This window comes from Engystomops pustulosus, chromosome 3, assembly GCF_040894005.1.
Source record: "Engystomops pustulosus chromosome 3, aEngPut4.maternal, whole genome shotgun sequence".
Classification (NCBI taxonomy): domain Eukaryota; kingdom Metazoa; phylum Chordata; class Amphibia; order Anura; family Leptodactylidae; genus Engystomops; species Engystomops pustulosus.
Window position 1 is genome coordinate 191,670,258 of NC_092413.1, and position 25,097 is coordinate 191,695,354.

At 44.7% G+C, this 25,097-nt stretch overlaps 1 protein-coding gene across 1 annotated transcript in view; it reads left to right on the plus strand.

The window, feature by feature from the left end:
• The first annotated feature begins 15,027 nt into the window (after positions 1–15,027).
• DZIP1L (DAZ interacting zinc finger protein 1 like) overlaps positions 15,028–25,097 on the plus strand; it is a 32,342-nt gene continuing 22,272 nt past the window's right edge. Inside the window, exon 1 of the mRNA XM_072143449.1 lies at positions 15,028–15,166. The gene's annotated coding sequence lies outside the window, so the exon portion shown is untranslated. The remainder of the gene's footprint in view (positions 15,167–25,097) is intronic.

The window sequence follows — 25,097 nt, forward strand, 5'->3', positions numbered from 1 at the left end:
AGGGAAGGAGTTGTGGAACAGGTTGGTCAGTGGCTTCAGTGTGGAAGGAAGCAACAGTATCCATAGGAAACTGACACTTAGGGCCATTGGACACAATAAGGCTCTGGCCAAAATTGGAAATAGAGGTCCCTAATACTGAAAAACTGTACGTAAAAAGAGTCACATTCTGCTAATTCAGAAGAAGTCATAAAATGATGATCATTTACAAGGTCCTTGCATTGCTGGGGTCTCTGAAGTGCAAAAGCTCAAATCTCAAAACTGTTGGCACTTCCCCAACCCAACACAATAAACATACGACCACATACTAGAAGATATCATACAATACTGATCAGTACTACCCACAACATAACCATTACTGTTGCTTAAAGGACATCTACCACCAGATTATTGGAGATAGACTGTCCTATTATGGATGCCCGTTACCTCGTCTAGGGGATGATGGAACTAAATCTAGGGCTCCCTTAGTAGCAAGAATATAACGTCATAAACATATGAATAGGAATAAATCGTTCTAAAAATACCTGAGCGCCTCATGGCTCCACCGATAATTATGGACGCCACCCGGCTCATTATCATTCACCCATCCGACCTGCCCGCAATGCTCAGACAGCCGGTGACATCATCCGCATGGGCGAGAACTTATCCCTTACACACCCGGTTAACGGTGAGGCTGAGCAATGAGACAGAGGGATGAACAATAAGCAACATGAGGGCTGGGGGGTTCATAATTATGGAGCAATTTTGCAGTGTGAAAGAAAGCCACAGTATCTATTTTTTTTTATTAATCGGAGGGGAGGCAAAGCGAGGGATAAAAGAACCGATTTTGTTAAATATTTCAGGAATGGAAATGAATAGAGATGAGCGAGCACTAAAATGCTCGGGTGCTCATTATTCGAGACAAACTTTTCCCGATGCTCGAGTGCTCGTCTCGAATAACGAGCCCCATTGAAGTCAATGGGAGACTCAAGCATTTTTCAAGGGGACCAAGGCTCTGCAAAGGGAAGCTTGGCCAAACACCTGGAAACCTCAGAAAAGGATGGAAACACCACGGAAATGGACAGGAAACAGCAGGGGCAGCATGCATGGATGCCTCTGAGGCTGCTTAATCGCACCATTATGCCAAAATTATGGGCAACAGCATGGCCATGACAGAGTGACCGAATGAGGCTAGATAGCATCTAAAACATCCAATAATTGACCCTGACACTATAGGGGACGGCATGCAGAGGCAGCGGCAGCAGCGGAAGGCTAGAGAGTCTCATGGCGACATACCCTAAATGGACTCAAACCAATTTAAAAAATTCCTTTTGGCGAGGATACCGTGTAGCACTGTATGTATCAGAATTTTGCCTGGTTAAGGCGGCAGAGAGGAACCAAAGGAGGTGAGCAAGAAGCGCTGAAATGATTTGATATGTGAACAAAAGGTTGACGGTATATTTAGTCAATAACACAGCATGGTGGCGACATAGTGACCAAGTTCCATAACATATCTGGTGAAACACCCGAAAAATGAGCGTGACACAGCTCGTTTGATAAGGGGACGACATGTGGAGGCATTCATGGAGACGACTTCCATGATTAAGAGCGACAGTATGGGGCATCCATATTGCGCTGCTATGATTGAAACTTCAGGTCTCCAGCATGGCGGCAACAGATGGGCCAAGTTCCATTATGTATCTGGTGAAACACCCAAAAATTCTGCCTGACACAGCTCGTTTCAAAAGGGGATGATGTATGGAGGCAGTAAAGTAGTTTAGTAGTAGTAGTAGATTAAAGGTGCTGCAGTTCAAACTATGTTAGTTGGATCTTGGGATGGAGCTGGCGGTCCGCTGCCAGGCGAGCTTTCTCCTGTCCAAGCCCCTGCCTCTCGGCTCCTCCCCACCCAAAATGGGCCTGGGGGCCAGAAGCGTTTACTTTGAAAAAATGATAATTTTCAAAGCAAGCGGGGTCGTTTGAATATTTCATCTAGGAATAATGGAATAGCATAGAGGTTCTATTTTTAATAGTTTTTTCGGAAATGGTTCCATGATTAAGATCGACAGTATGGGGCATCCATATTGCGCTGCTATGATTGCAACTTCAGGACTCCAGCATGGCGGCGACAGATGGGCCGAGTTCCATTATGTATCTGGTGAAACACCCAAAAATTCTGCCTGACACAGCTCGTTTGCTAAGGGGACGATGTATGGAGGCAGTAAAGTAGTAGTAGATTAAATGTGCTGCAGTTAAAACTATGTTAGTTGGATCTTGGGATGGAGCTGGCTGTCAAAGCCCCTGCCTCTCGGCTCCTCCCCACCCAAAATGGGCCTGGGGGCCAGAAGCGTTTACTTTGAAAAAATGATAATTTTCAAAGCAAGCGGGGTCGTTTGAATATTTCATCTAGGAATAATGGAATAGCATAGTGGTTCTATTTTTAATAGTTTTTTCGGAAATGGTTCCATGATTAAGATCGACAGTATGGGGCATCCATATTGCGCTGCTATGATTGCAACTTCAGGACTCCAGCATGGCGGCGACAGATGGGCCGAGTTCCATTATGTATCTGGTGAAACACCCAAAAATTCTGCCTGACACAGCTCGTTTGCTAAGGGGACGATGTATGGAGGCAGTAAAGTAGTAGTAGATTAAATGTGCTGCAGTTAAAACTATGTTAGTTGGATCTTGGGATGGAGCTGGCTGTCAAAGCCCCTGCCTCTCAGCTCCTCCCCACCCAAAATGGGCCTCGGCACCAGAAGCATTTACTTTGAAAAAATTATAATTTTCAAAGCAGGCGGGGGCTACAAACAGCACTTCTAAGAACCTTTTGTATAAGATCAAGTGTAGTACTGTTCTTATAAGTAATTGGCTTGGTTATGGCGGTTATTCAGGTTGAGCTTCTTTCACCCGGTGGAAAATGAAAATCCTGAGAAATCCAGGCTTTATTCATCTTGATAAGCGTCAGCCTGTCAGCGCTGTCAGTCGACAGGCGTGTACGCTTATCGGTGATGATGCCACCAGCTGCCCTGAAAACCCGCTCGGACAACACGCTAGCGGCAGGGCAGGCAAGAACCTCCAAGGCGTACAGCGCCAGTTTGTGCCACATGTCCAGCTTTTAAACCCAGTAGTTGTAGGGAGTTGTGTGATCATTTAGGACGATGGTATGGTCAGCTACGTACTCCCTCACCATCTTTCTGTATAGATCAGCCCTACTCTGCCGAGACTGGGGACAGGTGACAGTGTCTTGCTGGGGTGACATAAAACTGGCAAAGGCCTTGTAAAGCGTACCCCTGCCAGTGGGGAATAAATTCTTTGAACGCGAGGGTCACGGAATAGGCAGCCTAGCATGAAATATGCCATATGCGCCAGAGTCCCAAGGCGCAAGAATTCACTCCCCTCACTGGCCTGACCATCTCCTCCTCCTCCAACTCCTCTTCTTCTGCCCACGCTGAACAGTGAAGGACTGAGCAATGCTCCCCTCTTCTGTCTCGCCAACATTCTCCTCCTCTTCCTCCTCATCCTCCTCCACCTCCTCCGATATGTGCTGAGAAACAGACCTGAGGGTGCTTTGGCTATCAACAAGGGAATCTTCTTCCCCCGTCTCATGTGACGAGCGCAAAGCTTCCGACTTCATGCTGACCAGAGAGTTTTTCAACAGGCCAAGCAGCGGGATGGTGAGGCTGATGATGGCGGCATCGCCACTGACCATCTGTGTTGACTCCTCAAAGTTACTCAGCACCTGACAGATATCAGACATACACGTCCACTCCTCATTGTAGACTTGAGGAAGCTGACTGACCTGACTACCAGTTCTGGTGGAAGTTGACATCTGGCAGTCTACAATCGCTCTGTGCTGCTGGTAAACTCTGGATAACATGGTTAATGTTGAATTCCATCTCGTGGGCACGTCGCACAACAGTCGGTGAGCGGGCAGTTGGGGGCGGCGCTGCGCTGCCCTGAGAGTGGCAGCATCTGTGCTGGACTTCCTGGAATGCGCACAGATGCGGCGCACCTTCGTGAGCAAATCAGCCAGATTGGGGTATGTCTTGAGGAACCGCTGAACTATGAGATTTAACACATGGGCCAGGCATGGCTTAGTTGCAGAGCCGCCACCAGGTTACGGCCATTGTCACACACAACCATGCCTGGCTTCAGGTTCAGCCATGCCAGCCACAGATCAGTCTGCGCCGTGATGCCCTGTAATAGCTCTTGGGCGGTGTGCCTTTTATCGCCTAGGCTCAGCAGTTTGAGCACCGCCTGCTGTCGCTTAGCGACGGCACTGCTGCTGTGCCAAGAGCTAGCGACTGATGGCGCCATGCCCACGGATGGTAATTCGAAGGAAGAGGTGGAGGAAGGGTGGGAGGAGAAGGAGGCATAGTTGGCCCTGCCCGGCAGCACTCGTCCACATGTCCGTGGTCAGGTGGACCTTGTCAGAAACGGCGTTGCTCAGGGCACGGATGATGTTGTCTGACACGTGCTGGTGCAGGGCTGGGACGGCACATCGGGAAAAATAGTGGCGGCTGGGGACCGAATACCGAGGGGTGGCCGCCGCCATGAGGTTGCGAAAGGCCTCGGTCTCTACCAGCCTATAGGGCAGCATCTCCAGGCTGAGTAATTTGGAGATGTGGACGTTGACGGCTTGGGCGTGTGGGTAGGTTGCACTGTATTTCCTCTTGCGCTCCAGCGTCTGGGGTATAGACAGCTGAACGCTGAGCATGGAGACATTGGTGGATGCTGTGGAGGATCGTGGAGGCGAAGGTGTGGTTTTCGCACGGGAGGTGTTTGGGCCAGGGTCCTGGGCAGGGGGCTGACTAGCAGAGGCAGCAGATGACACAGGGGAAGGAGCAGCGGTGTGCCCGGCCGGAGGTGAACGACCTTGGTTCCATTGTGTGGGGTGTTTAGCAGTCATATGCCTGCGCATACAGGTGGTGGTTAAGCTAGTAGTGGTGGAACCCCTGCTGATCCTGGTGTGGCACAGGTTGCACACCACAGTCCGTCGGTCATCCGGTGTTTCTTTAAAGAAATTCCAGACTTCCAAAAATCTAGCCCACGCCACAGGAGCTTCACTACGTGAAACATTTGGCGCTGATGCACCAGCTCTGGCCCTGCCTCTCCGTCTGGCCCCACCACTGCCTCTTCCAACCTGTTCTCGTCCAGGACTCGCCTCAGTCTCAGAAGCACTGTGTTCACCCGGCCTATCAACCCAGCTTGGGTCTGTCACCTCATCATCCTCCGATCCCTCAGTCTGCTCCCCCCTCGGACTTCCTGCCCTGACAACAACTTCACCACTGTCTGACAACCGTGTCTCCTCATCGTCCGACACCTCTTTACACACTTCTTCCACAATGTCATCATCAGCCACAGACTGCGACCGGTGGAAAACCCTGGGCATCGGGAAAGAGCTCAGCAGCAACCGGACAAGTGGTTTGTGACTCTGGGAAGGGTCCAGAAAACAGTTCCTCAGAGTATGCCGGTTCAAATGCCAAATTTTCCTGGGAGGGGGCAGACTGGGGGGAAGGAGGCTGAGGTGGAGGAGCTGGAGGAGTGCTGATTTCGGTGACATGGGTGGACTGCGTGGAAGACTGACTGGTGGACAAATGGCTAGAAGCATTGTCCCCAATCCACGACATCACCTGTTCGCACTGCTCTGGCCTCAACAGTGCTCTACCACGAGTCCCAGTAACTTGAGACATGAACCTAGGGAGTGTAGCTCTGCGGCGTTCCCCTGCTCCCTCATCAGCAGGTGGTGTCTCACCCTGCCAAGGACCACGGCCTCTGACCCCTGCAGTAGTTGGATGCTCACGCCCTCGTCCTCTACCCCTACCCCCAGCCCTTGGGTTCAACATTTTCAAAATTAAAATTAAAATTTTTTTTGTGTGTTTTTGTGTTTTTTTTTTTTTGTTGTTGATCTGAAGAAATCACACAGCAACCACAGAAGATGATGATGATTGCTATGGCTAGTTTCTAACTTACACTGACAGCACACAACAGGATTTTGTGCTGTGCCTGTGATGACTTTCAGTTTTGAAAAAAAAAAAAAATCGGCAAACTGTGCCTAATTCAATCAAACCCCTAATAAATTGTCCCACTTAGGTGTTTGAGGTGGATATGTGTGTCACTAAGAGCTAAATAGAACATTCGCAAGTCTCCCTGCAAATTCATCACAATATGGTACTAGCTGCACTACTAGTGCTAGCAAGGCCAGCCACAAGCAAATAAAAAAAAATAAAATATACAACGCTATTGTAGCCCTAAGAAGGGCTGTTGGGTTCTTGTAGAATCACTCCTGCCTAACACTATTCTAATAGAACACCCTAACGCTTTCCCTGACCAGCAGCAGCTCTCTCCCTAGCGGCATCCAGACAGAGAATGATCCGAGCAGCGCGGGTAGGGGCTAGTCTATCCCAGGGTCACCTGATCTGGCCAGCCAACCACTGCTATTGACGTGTAAGGGTACCACATCATGCTGGGTGGAGTGCAGAGTCTCCTGTTTCTGGCCGCCAAAAATCAAAACGGCGGGAGATGCAATTTTCTCGAGCTGGCGAAATATTCGTCCGAGCAACGAGCAGTTTCGAGTACGCTAATGCTCGAACGAGCATCAAGGTCGGACGAGTGTGTTCGCTCATCTCTAGAAATAAACCATTTAGAGATAAGTGCAATGCTTTTTAATCAGAATTTTTAGTAAAGTCTTACTTTTAGGCTACATTCACACACATCCCCATACATTCACACGTCCCCCATACACTTCTATGGGCTATGAACATGTCCTATCTTTCTATGTAATACGGCGCCAGGTGCTGTATAGTCCTATGGAGAGGGTACTACGGTACGGCGGGCATACATCTTGTGCATGTAGCCTTAGGTGGGTTTATTTGCATAACAGTTTTTTCCTATAGTACTCTTAGGGGCCTGAAATAATGGTTAAAACTAAATTTTTAAATTTTAGAAAAACATATATTTTTTAAAAATAATATTTCAAATCACCCCTGTTTCTCACACCTATGGAAAGAAATAAATCATAAACATATAGGTGCACATCTTTCATACGCTGGCACTAAGTGGACTGTTCAAATCAAACAAAATTGGTGTCAAACGTTTGTGCTACGTTTGTGCTGGTTTGTGCAGCAAAAATTTTCGTTTGTGCCGCTATCGTTTTTAAGATTTTAATGAAAGTTTCCAGAGGTCATCAGAGGTCAGCCAGAGTTCAACATTGCCCAAACAAAACAAAGCTGGTGCCAATCAATTCTGCTATGTTTGTGCTGGTTTGTGCCGCTCAAATTTTTTTTTGAGCTGCTTTTGTTTTGAATATATGAACAAAAAATTTTAAGGTTAAAAGTTCCAGCAGCCCCCCCACATTAACCGAATCGAACCAAACTGGTGTCAAATGTTAGTGCTACATTTGTGCTGCTTTGTGTAGCAAAAATTTTCGTTTGTGCCGATATCATTTTTAACCCCTGAAGGACGCAGCCATTTTGTAACTTAAGGCTCAGTCCCATTTTTTGGATTCTGACCTGCGTCGCTTTATATGGTTATAACTTTTGAACACTGTTACTTATCAAAGCGATTCTGAGATTGTTTTTTCCCCATATGTTGCACTTCATTTTAGTGGTAAATTTTGGCTGATAAGTTTTGCGTTTATTTACAAAAAAAAGAAAAAAATGATGAATTTTTAGAAAAATTTGCCATTTTCGAAATTCGAAATCACCGCGTTTTCGGGCAGATCGATTTACCACCTAAATAACTTGCTGAATAACATTTCCCATATGTCTATTTTACATTTTCATCATTTTTGACATGTCTGGATAATTTATTTTGACGTCACGCGGCTTACAAATCGAATAGCGATTTTCCTAATTTCAGAATTGACTATTTTGGGGATAAATACTGTTTGAAATTAAAATTTACATATTTAGCATCAAAAACCCCCTATATAACCAACCCATTTTCAAATCTGCACCCCTCAAACTATCAGAAACAGCATTTACAAAGATTGTTAACCCCTTGAGATCTTCATAGTAATTGAATCAAAATGGCGGTGAAATTTAGAATGTTCAAATTTTGACAGTTATATGTTCATTTAGCCCTAAAATTTGCACATTTCCAAAAGATAAAAAGAGAAAACACACCATAAAATTTGTTCTACAATTTCTCCTGAGTGCAGCAACCCCCCACATGTGGACATTACTTGTGTTATGGGGGCACAGCGAGGCGCAGAAGGGAAGGAGCACCCTGCAGCTGCCAGGATTTTAGTTTTCTCGTTGCCCCCTTTTGAAGGCTATAAAATTTTAGCTTTTCCGTTATTTGGGCCATGTGAAGGCATTTGTTTTGCGCGATGAGATGCTTTTTCCAGTGGGGTTGGTATCACCTATTGTTGAAAATTTTGGAACTTTTTTTGAGGTCATGAGTAGAAAAGTATCAATTCTGTACTGGATTTTTTACTCTTTTTTTTTTTTCGTGTTCACTGTATATCCTAATAATCATGTTATCTTTATTCTATGGGTCGATACGATTACGGGGATACCAGACATGAATATTTTTTCTTATGTTTTACTAAATTTGCCAAATAAAACCCTAATGTGGGGAAAAATCTATCATTTTTGCATCGCCGTCTTCCAAGTGGCATAACATTGTTACGTTTTTGGCTACGGAGCTGGTTGATGGCTTGTTTTTTACGGGACATGTTGTTCTTTGCAACATCATTCTGGAGTACATATGTTTTGTTGATCACTTTTTATTGCATTTTTAGTGGGATATAACAGGTAAAAATCACAATTTTTGGCGGGTTTTTAACGTTTTTTTTTTACGGCGTTCATCATATGGGTTCAATAGTTATTTAGTTTTATTCTATGGATTGTTACGGACGCGGTGATACTATATATGTGGGGTTTGTGTTATGATTTAGACTTTTTTGAGCGTTATATGTCTCTTTATATGTTTTGGGGCTTAGGGGCATTTTTAGTGATTTATAAAGTTATTTTTTATTGAAAAACATTTTATTTTACATTTTTACTTGATCCACCATGGGATATGAACAAGCAATCATCTGATTGCTTGTTCATGATAATACTCTGCAATACTCTGCAATACTGAAAACGGCGGGGGGGGGGGGGCGATCGTGGGGTAAAGACTCCCAGAAGGCAGGTTAAATGCTGCGGTCGCGTTGACCGCGGCATTTAACGGGTTAAACGCCCGCGATCGGAGCCCACTCCGACCGCGGGTGTTAGCCGGGGATGTCAGCGGTAGATTACCGCTGACATCCCGCGGCTCCCGAGGCCGGTTTGGCTCCTGTGCAGAGCTGAACCGGCATCGTCTCTGCGCAGTAGCTGTACTGCGCTGAGCGCTATTCGCGGGACTCAGCGCAGTACAGCTACGGCGCAGAGCGCTAAGGGGTTAATGTATTCATACTTTTTTCCAGAGGTCATCAGAGTTAATTTCTTCCAAAGTACAATGTGTTTGCTAGCTCCCCCTGGTGATCAAACCAGGGAACTGTCACTAGGTTTGTTTTTTACCAGTTCATCCTAAACACCTTTAACCTATGTAAACACCTGAACATACCTTAACCCCTTAATGACCGCCCTATTGGGATTCTACGTCGGTCATTAACCCCTTAACGCTCTGCGCCGTAGCTCTACGGCGCAGAGGTATAAGGGATGTATGAAGAGGGCTCACGGGCTGAGTCCTCTTCATACAAAGGTGGGGGTTTTTGCATTTTGCACAAAACCCCCACCGCTAATAACCGCGGTCGGTGCTTGCACCGATCGCGGCTATTAACCCCCTAAACGCCGCCGGCAAAGTCGCCGGCGGCGTTTAAAAGACGGCGGCGCGTGGGCGCCGCCATCTTTTTTTCGATCGCCACGCCCCCGAACGTCATCGGGGGGCGGCGATCAGTTGCCATGGTAGCCTCGTGTCTTCTTTTGACACGAGGCTATCTGGCAGCTGCATATTCGTTACAATGAGCCAGTGGCTCATTGTAATGAATGTGCTGCAAAAATGCCATATATTGCAATACAGAAGTATTGCAGTATATGGTAGCAGCGATCTGACTATCTAGGGTTAATGTACCCTAGATGGTCTAAAAGATAGTGAAAAAAAAAAGAAAAAAAAAAGTTTAAAAAATAAAAAAAATTAATAAAATATTAAAAGTTCAAATCACCCCCCTTTCCCTAGAACGGATATAAAACATAACAAACAGTAAAAATCACAGACATATTAGGTATCGCCGCGTCCCAAAATGCCCGATCTATCAAAATATAAAAATGGTTACGGCCGGCGGTGACCTCCGAGGCGGGAAATGGCGCCCAAATGTCCGAAATGCGACTTTTACACCTTTTTACATAACATAAAAAATGAAATAAAAAATGATCAAAATGTCGCACAGACCTCAAAATGGTAGCAATGAAAACGTCGCCTCATTTCGCAAAAAATGACCCCTCACACATCTCCGTGCGCCAAAGTATGAAAAAGTTATTAGCGTCAGAAGATGGCAAAAAAATTTTTTTCTTTTTTGTACACATTCGTTTAATTTTTGAAAATGTATTAAAACACAATAAAACCTGTATAAATTTGGTATCACCGCGATCGCACCGAACCAAAGAATAAAGTAGGCGTGTTATTTGGAGCGAAGAGTGAAAGTCGTAAAAACTGAGCCCACAAGAACGTGACGCACGTGCGGTTTTTTTTCAATTTTTCCACATTTGGAATTTTTTTTCAGCTTTGCAGTACATGGCATGTTAAAATAAATAACATTACGGGAAAGTAAAATTTGTTACGCACAAAATAAGCCCTCACACAGGTCTGTACACGGAAAAATGAAAAAGTTATGGATTTTTGAAGTTGGAGAGCGAGAAATGAGGCGAAAAACCCTCCGTCCTTAAGGGGTTAAGGGTACTTCTTCTGACGCGACGCCTTTCTACGGCGCCGCATCAGAAGAAGATTTCGGGACATCGGGTTATTATAGTGCCGGTGTCGGGCTGTGATATCACAGCCCAGACCCGGCACTAACACCCGGGATCGGAAAAACTCCGATCCCGGGTGTTTAACCCCTTACACGCCGCGGTCAAGCATGACCGCGGCGTGCAAGTGTGTCCCCCTGTGGATCGGACCCCCCGGTGTGCTTACCGGGGGATCCGATCCCTCCTGCCGCTGCCCCGGGTTCCGACGAGTGACCCGGGGCTGTCGGCTCCTCTTCTCACCGGGTCCTGCCTTCCTGGCAGGACCCGGCTGTAAGTAACTGAGCATGCGCAGCATGCTCAGTTACTTACACTATACACTGCAATACAAGTGTATTGCAGTGTAAAGGCTTGAATAAGCGATCGGATGATCGCTTATTCAAGCCAAGAAGTAGAAAATGTAAAAAAGTTAAAAAAAAAAAAAATTAAATCTTTTTATAATATAATTAAATAAATAAATAAAATAAAAGTCCCATAATCTCCCCAGTAACACATAAAATGCAAATACAGTAAATAAAACACAAAAACACGTACATATTTGGTATCACCGCGTCCGTATTAATCTGTACAATAAATCTAAATCAATATTGAACCCGCTCGGTGAACGATGAAAAAAAAAACTACGAAAAACTTCCCGTAATATACAATTTTTCATCAAACACCATCACAAAAAATGTTCTAAAAAGTGATCAAAAAAAGCTACGTTCCCTAATATGATACAACTGAAAAGAACAACTCTTTTCGCAAAAAATAAGATAAAAATACAGAAGTTATGGCCCTGAAAAGTTGTCAATAGTAAAAACAATGCGATTTTCTCCAATATTGGGTTTGCTCAGGAAAATGAAGCAAAAATAAGAAAAACTATATAAATGAGGTATCACCGCAATCGTAGTGAACCAGAGAATAAAGATAAAATATTATTTTTACATTACGATGAGCGGGGGGAAAAAAAATGCTAAAAATCCAAAATAAAAATTGATGATTTTGTTTGTGTCCCCCTTGAAATAGTTAATAAAATCTCATGAATAAGCTATAGACCCCCCTAAATGAATTATCTATACATTGTATCTCATTCCGTAAAAAATAAGCCCTCATATGTTTGCATTACCAAAAAAAAATAAAAATGTATAGGTCGTACAATGTGACAATACAAATCTGCTGTGAATGGCGCCTCCATTCATTCTATGCTCAGCCGTGCGCCCGTACAGCAGTTTACCACCACATATGGGGTATCAGTACACTCGGGAGGAATTGGGCATCAAGCGTTGTAGTGCGTTTCATCATTTAATTTATTCTGAAACTGTCAGTTTGGCCTAAATGAATTTATTTTCCAAAAAAATTCCATAGTTTCTAAATCGCAGGTCCATATTGTTTTAACCCATGTGAAACACTTAAAGGGTTAATGGACTTAATAGAAGTTGTTTTACATACGTTGAGGGGTGAAGTTTCTATAGTGGGGTAATTTATGGGGTTTTACTATTACTTAGGCCTTACAAAGTCACTTGGAAGCTGAGTTTTCCCTCAAAATGTGAGTTTTGGCAATTTTCATGAAAATGAGAAAAATCGCACCTAAAGTTCTGCGCCTCATAACATCCTAGAAAAATGACCGGAAGCATAAAATATCATCCCAACATAAAGAAGACATTCCGTAAATATAATTTATCAAGCTTTTTGGGTAGTTTTACTTCCTATCTGGAAAGAAGAACATTTCAAACTTGGAAAATGAAGAATTTTTACAAACTTTTGCCAAATTTTCACTTTTTTTCAGAACGAATCGCAAAACGTATCACTTAAATTTTATAACTAACATGAAGTACAATGTATCACGAGAAAACATTCTCAAAATCACCGGGATATGTTAAAGCGTTCCGAAGTTATAACCAATTATCGTGAGACATGTCAGATTTGAAAAATCGAGTCTGGTCATTGAGCTGAAAACTAGTGTCGGTGATAAGGGGTTAAAAATGATAGCGGCACAAATGAAAATTTTTGCTGCACTAACGTTTGACACCAGTTTTGTTTGATTCGGTTAATGTGGGGGGGGGGGCTAGTTGAACTTTTGACCTTTTAATTTTTTGTTCATTTATTCAAAACAAAAGCAGCACAAACAAAAATTTGAGCAGCACAAACGTAGCACAAATGTTTGACACCAATTTTGTTTGATTTGAACAAGGTGGGGGGGCAACTTCACTCAGGTGTATTTTGGGGATTCTGTAAATTTTTACACCATTGCAAGCAAAAATATGTGTAATTATGTAATTATTTTTAAATAAACATAGCAAATGTATAAATACTGTGTACTGTATATTTCTCATCTAGTAATTCATGCGCTCACCACTAGGTGGCAGACATTGCTCATTAAATACAGCACTATGGACGAGATTTAGTCTTTGGTAATATGTGGGTTATTTGGGGACAGCCGCAAACATAAATGTATAATATGTGATAAAGCATATTTCAAGTATTTCTGAAGTTTAAGAAAATAATATGAAAGAAAAAAAAATGAAAGAAAAAAAAGTGTCTTGCATATGTATTCAGCCCCCCCCCCCCCCTCTTTTAAATGCAGTATCAGCTGCAGTCTATTGGAGTTTGTCTCTACCATCTTTGCACATCTGGAGGCTGGAATCTTTGTCCATTCTTCTTAGCAGGACACTGTAGCTCAGTCACATTGGTTGGAGAACATTTGTGAACAGCAAATCTAAGTCAGGACACAGATTCTCTGTTTGGCCCAACTACTCCAAGGAATAATGAAAGTCTGTGGGGCTGTCAGGACTGTGATTATGCCTTATCAATTTGTGTTTATACTAATACAATTGTAACAGAAGAAAGTAGAGTGCTGTGAATTCTACTGTACTCCTCCAAGCACACGACATCCCTTATACACATACATGGGGGACCCAGCTTTTCCAGTACAGGATTACAATCAGTCACCAATTAGTGAGAGTCACTGAGCAACCAGAGTCACAGGGGAGCCCCATGTGTGTGATGCAGGGGGCCCCAGGGGATCATTAGGAGTCTCTCTAGTCTCTGGGGGCTCCTGTTACTGTAATTAGAGAAACTTCATCAAAACACTAGTGACAGCAAAATGTACAAATACATCATCTACTAGTGAGTGGTAGAATCTATTCATCTATCCCTTATATTATATATATATATATATAAGGGTCCACAAATATAAATCCAGAGAAGAGGCAGTCTCCCTGTTCCACATACTACGGAGTGCTGCCTCTTCTCTGGATATATCTATCCATCAATCCATTTATATCTATGTAAGTATCAACATCATAACTATCTCCAATCTATCTATCTATCTATTATCTATCTATCTATCTATCTATCTATCTATCTATCTATCTATCTATCTATCATATATCTATCTATCTATCTATCTTCCATCATATATCTATCCATCTATCGATCTATCTATCTATCTATCTCATATCTATCTATCTATCTATCTATCTATCTATCTCATATCTATCTATTGTATATTTTATAGCATTGACCAGTCTTAGGATAAGTCACCTGTTCGACAATGTAGACATCTATTTATCCTTTATATAACAATAATAAATGATGACCTATTATACATACATACATATTCAAATTATATTAATCTAACCTATCTGTCTACACTATATAAGAATGGATAGATGTATAGAAACAGGCATCGTCTATGAATTATATATTCATCCTTTAATATGTATCTGTCTATCTTTCACACTCATCTATCATACATCCAGAATATCTCTATTACATAACTACAGACTTATGGCAAATGTTTGTACTATAAGGAGGGACAGATTGGCTGTGATAAGCAGTAGATTTTAAGTAGACAGGATATCTGATAATGTGTGTGTTGGGTTCTGCAGTTCTAGAACTAAACCACCAGTACTAATACATGTAAGATCAGGATGTATGGGGGGAAGTATTACACTGAGTGACACCTGCATAAGGTGCATGCAGTCTGTACAGGGCACAGCCGCCCCCTGGCGGTGCAGGAGCGGTGCTACAGCCTTTTCTAACCTCAGGAGCCGTTTGTTGCTCAGGTAACAGCTTGGCTTCTAATGAGTAACACTCAGTACAGTGAGGGAGTATCAGAAGAGGACACTGCAGATCGGTGCTGAGAACACTGAGTGCATGCTCACAGCAGAGGAGTGAATGCTCAGAGCACAGGGGTGCATGCTCCCAGCAGAGGAGTGAATGCTCAGAGCACAGGGGTGCATGCTCCCAGCAGAGAGGTGAGTGCAGTGTCTAATGTGCTATTATTGCAGATGACACTGATGCTGGAGGGAGGGGGGCTTGTAGCAGCTCCAGTACAGGTGTAGTAGAGCTGGGTTTGTCAAGGTGCAGGGCATCTGATCCCTCTGTGTCACTGATGTTACTCTGCTGTGGTGTTTTATACTATTGATAAACTTGTGCATAAAACAATTGCAACATTTGTATCCAGTGTAGACAACATTCTGTAGTGTAGGCTAAAGAGCCTGGACTATCACCTAGGCCAGTGGTGGTGAACCCATGGCATTGGTGCCAGAGGAGGCACTCAGAGCACTCGCTGTGGGCACACGGGCCAACACCCCAGCACAGATTTTCCATACTGGACTCAAAACCTCCTCCTGCAGTCCCTGGCCACCCAGGTTGTGCTGTGATCAGGACTTTTTTAAAGCTACACATCCTTCCTTAGCTGTCTGGGACTACAGGAGGGGCAAGGAGGTGCAGACAAGGCTGTGTTATTATTGGAGCTCCTGCTCTGGGCCCCACAATTCTTCCTGTTCAGGGGCCCCTGAGGGAAGCTGCAATGATAATTTTAATTTCTTCTCTTTCTTTCAACTGTATTGGTGTCCTCAGGATGCCGATACAACTAAAAGCTGTGACAAAACAGGTAGCAACATATTACTGCTTAAATTGACATGTTGGCACTTTGAATTTAAATAAGTGGGGTTTGGTTGTAGTTTGGGCACTCGGTCTCTAAAAGGTTCGCCATCACTGACCTAGGCTGAGACATTGTAACAAATTATGCACAGTAAGTTCAGTTTCTCATCTTGTTTATGTACAGAAGACAGTGACAGCGAGCAGAGATCTTAGAAATGCATTAGTTAGTCATTCAAACTTCAGTAGATGGCATCGGGTGCTATGAGCAACCATTTTCTTGTGGCAAGGGGGCGGAGCTAGAACTTTGCATTGCAAAATGCTAAAATCTGTATCCGCAGCATTAATTGATATGGATCGAAATCAGTTTTCTTTCTCAGTACGTGCATTAGATTTGTATAAACTGAAATCTAATGACTGAAATTTTCAATCGCCAGTGATTCGACTGTGGTTAAACCACATGTACAGCTTGTCCCCCGTGTAAATGGGGACACTTTAACTTTTCCCCTTTAATGAATATTAAAACTTTGTAGCTATCCATAGACAAGATCCACCCCCACCAATCACATTTAGGGATCTGGTGCCCCAGCTTTGTATGGAGCGTTGGTTGAACATGTCCCTGACACGCCATTCAAGTTCCATAAGGAGTTAGTCATGTTATCTCTGACAGCTCCAGAGATTGGCACATGACTATCCCAGTAGGGGTCACAGTGGCCTAACACCCAAGGTTCACCCTTTGGGTATGTGATACATTGGGGCATATGTATTAAACTTTTGGCTTGCCATTTTCTTAAATTTTTCAGACTTCTCATGGCGCATGTGCTCATTTGCGACTTTTTTTGCACCTAAAACAGTCTCCTTTCAAAGTTCGCCATTGTCTAGTTTTCTGTAGTGTTTTCTGAGTTATCACGAGAATCCAGATGTCGAGGTTGCAACTTTTATATAAAGTCACAAAAATGTAGCAAATTTTGGCACAAATCTACAGCTGCACCGGACCAGGTGTAGAAAATAGCTTAGAGCTAAATGCGACTTTTTGAGACTTTTTGCAACTTTTGTTTTAAAAAGTTGCAAATTCACTAAGGACCAGACGCCACATGTATAACTAAGGAAAAACCACTAAAATACATCCGACCAGCAGAAAGGCCAAGGAAAGTCCCAAAAACAGATGGACAAAGCCAGACTTATGATACATGTGCTACATGTAAGAATAAATTCTAGGAAACCTCTTTAATAATAGATTGAATAACAGTGGACAGACCCTTTAACAAATGTAAAGTTTCGTCTCACTTATTTGTAGATGTGCAATCTGAATTTGTATGTAGTGGACCAAAAAAAAGTTAGGTACTCAGAGTAATGCCCCTTTAAATCAATTCAGAATTATGTTTATTGTCGGGTTGTCCAGTGTTGTAATTCAGCCCATGGATCAGGCGCCGCTTATCGCTGCAGCCCGGTGTCCTGCCTTGTAAAGGTCTTTCCCCATAAAGGAGTCGTTGTGTGTTGTGACACCGTCCTGTCACCAAAATACAAAGACGCCTGTGTCTCTGCTCTGTACAAAGTGTTGTTGGATTTAGATAAGGACATTCCTGAACTGTCCGATGTCCCAGCTCTGTGCCCAGATGACAAATCCATTGGAAGGTTCTGAATAATCATAGAAGGAAGGTCTGTGGACCTTCTAATAGGGTTTTTCCAGGTACAGTAGGTAAATAAGATGGATGTACATAATGCAGTAGCCTTACAAGGTAGAAAAAGAGGTGTGGTTTTCCTTGTCCCATCCTGGAAAGCTTATTTGGTTATTTCCCAGAATCCACTAGTGGAGCATCAATGGCTATAAGTCTCCACATGCCTACAAGGTGGCCTTAATTGGCAAGGTTTCTGTAAGGAGAACTATTACTCCTTAACTACAGTGAAAAAGGTTTGTACAAAGTTTACAACTTATCCCCACCCACAGGGTTAAGACTACTGGGGCCCCACTGACCATGGGAACAGGACCCCCATGTCCCATTCTCACTAATAAAAGCAGAGGCAAGTCAATCATGCTTCCTTCCCCTCCATTCAATAGTATGTGAGTGTCAGAAAATTGTTGAGAACAGAACTTTTGTGAAAATTTTCCACAATTTTCCATATTATAAAATGGAACAGCAGGACACATGCTCAACCTTCAGCTCCTCCCATTAGTGAGAAAGGGACTCCCGTTTCCGGATTAATTCTACAGATCGGTGGGGGTATCAGCAGACACACCCTCATTGATCAGATTGTTATCTCCTATCCTGTGGATTGGGCATAACTTGAAGACTTGGCACAAACCCCATAACTTTTCTGCTGCAGATATGGAATGGATTTCAAAAGAAAAAATAAATCTGCACCCAAATGGAAATTTAGATGGAAAGCGAAGACACAATCATTTCTAAACAGTTCACATAAAATGCAGTTCACAGATTAAAATGGTTTCCGCTCGGTCATTTTGATGGCGTCTGTAGTGGAATATATCTCTCACGGCGATTTTAGCGGCAGCCTAAGCCCCAACACTTCTAGGGGCCCATGACCCCTCAAACTACTGACTGACTAGGCTTGATACTACCCTTTAGGCAGGGGTGCCTCCAGGTTTCAGTGGGGCCCTGAGCGACAGAGTCTCAGTGGGCCCCTTTGTAGTAAACCCAAATGGTGGCATAAAAAATTCAGAAACTTAAACAGTCTCCTGTTCCCTAAAATATTCCCTGTTTTGTCATACCAAACAGCCCCCTTATATTTATTTTGTAAAGTATAAAGCCCCCTCACCCCCTATAGCTTCATTAGCTACAGCCACCTCACCCCCTGTAGCTTTATTAGATGCAGCCCTCTCACACTTATGAATTCCTTATGCACAGCCCTATGTGAGCCTCACCAGGAACCCTGGGCCCGGCACTTGCCGGGGAGATGTGTCATTTTAAGTGTACAGGGAAAGCCGTAAAACACAGGGGGAGAGTTATCAGAAGTGTCTGAGGTAAAACTGTTCGCAATGCCCATGGCAACCAATCAGAGCCCAGCTTTCATTTTTTAAACTGCTGTGGGAAAGAGAAATCTGAAATCTGATTCGTTGCCACGAGTTCTGCTTTCAGACACTTATGATAAATCTCTCCCATAGTCCGTAAGAAAATGGGGCAACTATGTTTTGTTTTTTTTGTCAGTTTCACAGCTTTTGGAATCTTTTCCCAGCGCCCCAAAACATGTCACCGAAGATGCTGACACAAAGAAATACAATTTCTACCACAGATAAAAAGCTGTAAATGGAAAAATACAAATAAAGTTCTAGCTTTTTGAATGTGGATGATTTATAAAGGGAAAGATGTTGTGTCCTGAAGGAGCTGGTAAACAATTCTGAGCATCTCGTGTTGTGTTATACGTTGTGACTGTTCACAGCAGGTGTTTGTGACAATGTGCACTGGTGACAATGCAGGTGAGGGGAGCGAGAGGCCGGATCTTGTTACTGGGCAACATTAATATATTAACAGAGGAATGCGGGCGCCGGCCTTCACCTGCAGCCGCCGGCAAGGAGTCAGGTGTCATCTACAGTCACTCATATATATATATCCCCGTATACAGGGAGGTGACTATAGTCCTGTATACCCTGTACGGTGCTGTTGCCCTGCTGTCTCCTTATCTGCTCACTGATTTTCATGCTCTGTGAAGCCCTGAAATGTAGGAATTATTTCTGGTGGATGGGAGTTAAATATTAATTTCCATTGGCTGTCCAGTAATACGACCTACAGCGACTTCCACGGTGGTGACCGCTCATTCACCCCCATTAGAAACTTACAGCAACTTTCTCTTATATAAATATAGCTGGGGTCCTGGTTTCAAGTCCCAGGGTCCACATCTGCAAAGAGTCTGTATGTTCTCTCCATGTTTGCATGGCTTTCCTCTGGGTCCTCCGGTTTCCTCCCATACTCCAAAACATACTGGTAGGTTGATTAGATTGTGAGCCCCATTGGGGACAGGGACTGATGTGACAAGCTCTGTGCTGCGTAATCTGTGTGCGCTATATAAATAAAGAATTATTATTATAATTATTATTTTATATCTTTTTTTATGTGCTTTTACCTATATTGTGGTCTTTTCTAAAGTAACTGAATATACAGTATATTCTTTAAAAGGAAACCTGCCAGCTCCCAGCTCAGCCTCTCATTCAGCTGTGGATCCTATGGCCACACCCACAGTGCACAAAACTGCTCATTTGCATAAAAATAAACATGAAAATAAGCACAGGCATTTGGATTCAGCCCAGAGATCTCCTCATGAGAATATAGGACATGTAAGATACAAAGTTCATACTCTCAGACTAAGGATTAACAGATGACCGGTTTCGCTTTGTGAATCATGTCCTGGCCGGGTTTCAAGGATTGAATACATTACTGAGGATAAGACCTGAGGCAATATAGTGATATATTAAACAAGGAGTCCTTGCTTCCCCATTGGGACTCCTTGCATCATATATCACTAGGATGCTCAAAGTCTCATCCTCAGCCTTGTGGTCGTTCTATAACATCTGGGAAACCCATAACATCTATGAGATGGACTCTCTGATGTGTGTGGGGCTGCCCTGATTCTACCCAGGGGTGTAACTTGAGGGGGTGCAGAGGTTTTGTCACACCCCGGCCCAAGAGTTTTATGGGGCCCTTATGGTGTCACTTTCCCATATGAGAAGACTATTACTATGAACCATACATTATAGTCGGGGGCCTGGCACAGACTTTGCACTGGGGCCCATCAGCTTCTAGTTACGCCACTGATTCTACCCCAACATACAATGTCAGGGTAAGGATTGTCAGATCGGCCATGTTGTTGCACTTAATTTTTTTATTTGTTTTGGACAGAATAAGCCAGTGTCAACAAAGCCCAATGGCAATAAGGCAAATAGCGGCATACACTGTATTTCCTATAAACTGTATATACTTACAAAGAAATTTTCCAAAGTTGTAAAATACTTATATATTTGTTATCAACAGCCTCCTTCCTTCTAAAATCAACTTTTAAGATTATGTTAATGCATGAGAAGGGGATGTTACCAGAGCCCCTTCGTGCTGCAGCTTCACAGGCTGTTACACTGTTCCCCCTGCTCCCTCTGCACTTCCCTCCTCCCTCTGCCTAATGTAATCTCACACAGTGTAACAACCTGTGAAGCTACAGCATGTTAACACTCTGGTAACACCCTGGTAATAGCCCTTCTGTCTCATTAGCATAATTTTAAAAGTTGGAAGGAAGGAGGCCATGGATAACACACAAAAAGATTATCACAGTCACAGTCACAGCATTTATTATAGAGGAAATTGGAGGAATTTTTTTTTCCCTTGCTGCGCCTCTTGCACTTTACTTATGAAGTGTCAGCACCAAAATTTTAGGCGGTTTTCCAACACTCACGACTTGTTCTCTATCTGGGCAAAAAGTGTGCCTAGTGGCTGTGCCGTCTGCCGAATACATGAAAAGGCTTACCCCTCTGACATATCCGGCAGGACGCGGGGTGGGGGAGTGTTGGCGCAATCATATACTGGCATATGATAAATCTCTCACTTTATTTCTACAGCACCATCATATTCCTCAGCACTTTACAGATTGTGGGTCACATACAAATAGAATAAGATGTTACAGAGTAATACCATGGTCAGATAAAGCACAGGAGCTTACAATCTATAGGAAGTCAGTTGTATTTTACGTGTTGACGTTCACATAGCGATTATCTGTGGGATCAATGATTTTCTGTTTGCAGTCGGAGCACAGTGTAAGCAGACAGGTGTCAGTGCTGGAAGATAGTGAAAGGTGATCTCCGAATATTCACCCTCCCATGTGCAGCCTTCCTGGTTACTAAGGCTTCTTCCTTCTGGATACAGGGAGACGGTGCTGTAGATAAACTTCTGATTTCTAGAATTGTCTTATTCCATATGCAGTGGACCCACAGTTGCTTCATGTCTGTGTATTATAGAAGATTACATCTGGATCCTAAGGTTTATAGACACATATGATCTGCGTTAGAACACATTACACATACTACACTGACATTGTGGGGGTCATTTACTAAGATTCACGTTTTCCCGACGTGTTACCCGAATATTTCCGATTTGCGACGATTTCCCCTGAATTGCTCCGGGTTTTTGGCGCACGCGATCGGATTGTGGCGCATCAGCGACGGCATGCACGCGATGGAAATCTGGGGCGTGGCCGAACGAAAACCCGACGGATTCGGAAAAACCGCCGCATTTTTAAAAAAAAATGTGTCGCTAAAATTGCACTTACCTTCACTCAGCCCGGCTCGGTGTATTCCAGTGCGTTCCGATGCTCTTCAGCGCAGCAGCACCACCTGGTGGATGGCGGAGGAACCGCCTTAATACATCCCGGCCGGACGCGAATCCACCGCAGAGAACGCGCCGCTGGATCGCAAATGGACCGGGTAAGTAAATCTGCCCCTGTAAGTATTTTTGTGTAGTACCCCTGCTGGTATCATCTTAAGTTTTACTGGACCAGAATATTGAGCACAGTGAATTAATTGGAATCTTCAAACTTCTGTAAAAATAAAGTGACAGGGGCAAATATTTTATTAAAATAGTGAAACCATTGACTGCTAAATGATAATGGTAAATTCAAGTGATTTAATGTATATTGATCTAAATCTAAATCATCTAAAATCTCTGGTCTAATTACAACTATACACATTCATATACATTATGAGTATATCAATTGTCATTTATACATGGATTCACACCTGTGCACAGAAGACACAACTGTTCTGTGATATGTGATGGGGTCTGTAGTATTTCAGAATGAATGACTTGGTTATTTTTCATGGTTAATTTATATAAGGCTCCCTCACATCCTATAGGTTTATTAGATACAGCCCTCCTAATCATGAAGTACAACCCTCAGTGGGCCCCTCCCCCAGCAGCTCTGGGCCCCGGCACTTGCCCAGGCATGCCCAGTGCTGGCGCCAGCCCTGGATGTAGGCAATCACTGCCACTCGTGCACACATGACCACTGTAACCAATTGCTGCCACTCATGCACACATGACCACTGCAACCAATCACAACCAGTGATGAGCAGACCCAAAGCACAAAATTTAGGTTCCTCGCCTAAACCCTAATTTCAAGTGTGGCGCCAACACACTGCACGGTTAACACCTGATTGTGGGCATTAACTCTTCAAATGTCACTGGCAAAATTGCAAGGGACATCTAACGGACTGAACCTCACAAACTGACATGACAAAGGTGCAGGGTGCTGCCATTTTTGGGAGGATCGTCACTCCCCAATATCATGGTATGTTAGTGGTGACACACGCACAAACACATCGATCACGATCACTGGTGTTGGGTCCGGGTTCTGTCTCAGGTCCGATCATCACTAATCACAACCAAATATGAAAACATGACCGCTGTAACTACCGTAATCACTGCCATTCATTCTCGGTAGCCAATCACTATCATGCATGTACACAGGACAGCTTTAGCCAATCATAACATTCATGCACACAGGACAGCTCTAGCCAATCATAAACACTCATACGCACAGGACAGCTCTAGCCAATCATAAACACTCATACACACAGGACAGCTCTAGCCAATCATAAACACTCATGCACACAGGACAGCTCTAGCCAATCATAAACACTCATACGCACAGGACAGCTCTAGCCAATCATAAACACTCATACACACAGGACAGCTCTAGCCAATCATAACACTCATGCACACAGGACAGCCATACCTCCCAACTTTTGGACAAGAGAAAGAGGGACAAAAGCCCCTCCCCCTTTTTCTAAACCACGCCCATTGTCCCACCCACCCACAAGCATAGTATAATATCAACCTTGACGGTCCCCACATAGTAAAGTGCCCCTTACTTTGGCCAGCCCCCCCCCCACCCCCATGGACCCGTATAATATCCCATAAAGCAAATCTGCAACATGTAAAAGCCCTCTTTAATTTTATCCTCCCTTGACATTTCGTTTTCCACTTTTATTTATCTCCCCAAACTTACACATAATCCTATCTGTACTCCTATCCCCAACCCTCCTCACATGGTGTGGTCCCTGTTCTCTATCCTCCTCATAATGTATCCTCCTGTCCTCCAGTTTCCTCCAGTCCTCCATCCTCCTCCTGTGGTCTCCTGTTCTCCAGCCTCCTCCTGTAGCCTCCTGTCCTCTACCCTCCTCCTGTAGCCTCCTGTCCTCCAGCCTCCTCCTGTAGCCTCCAGTCCTCCAGCCTCCTCCTGTAGCCTCCAGTCCTCCAGCCTCCTCCTGTAGCCTCCAGTCCTCCAGCCTCCTCCTGTAGTCTCCTGTCCTCCACACCCTCCTGTAGCCTCCTGTCCTCCAGCCTCCTCCTGTAGCCTCCAGTCCTCCAGCCTCGTCCTGTAGCCTCCTGTCCTCCAGCCTCGTCCTGTAGCCTCCTGTCCTCCAGCCAACTCCTGTAGCCCCCTGTCCCCCAGCCTCCTCCTGTGGCCTCCTGTCCCCCAGCCTCCTCCTGTGGCCTCCTGTACCCCAGCCTCCTCCTGTAGCCCCCTGTCCTCCAGCCTCCTCCTGTAGCCCCCTGTCCGCCAGCCTCCTCCTGTAGCCCCCTGTCCTCCAGCCTCCTCCTGTAGCCCCCTGTCCTCCAGCCTCCTCCTGTAGCCCCCTGTCCTCCAGCCTCCTCCTGTAGCTCCCTGTCCTCCAGCCTCCTCCTGTAGCCCCCTGTCCTCCAGCCTCCTCCTGTAGCCCCCTGTCCTCCAGCCTCCTCCTGTAGCCCCCTGCCCTCCAGCCTCCTCCTGTAGCCCCCTGTCCTCCAGCCTCCTCCTGTAGCCTCCTGTCCTCCAGCCTCCTCCTTCAGCATCCTCCACCTGTCCTCCAGTCCCACAGTCCCCTCTAGAATCCTCCTGTCCTCCGACCTCCCCCTCAAGCATCCTTCTGTCCCCCAGCCTCCTCCTCCTGTCCCCCAGCCTCCTCCTCCTGTCCCGCAGCAGCCTCCACCTGTCCCCCAGCCTCCTCCTCCTGCCCTTTAGCCTCCTTCTGTCCGCCAGCCTACTCAAGCATCCTCCTGTCCTCAGCCTCCACCTGTCCTCCAGCATCCTCCTCCTGTCCCCAGCCTCCTCCTCCTGTCCTCAGCCTCCTCCTCCTGTCCCACAGCAGCCTCCTCCTGTCCCCCTGCAGCCTCCTCCTGTCCCCCTGCAGCCTCCTCCTGCCCACCAGCAGCCTCCTCTTGTCCCCCTGCAGCCTCCTCCTGCCCACCAGCAGCCTCCTCCTGTCCTCCTGTAGCTTCCAGCCCCCCCTGTCCTGCTCCTGTGCCCCAGCCCTCCCTGTCCTCCTGT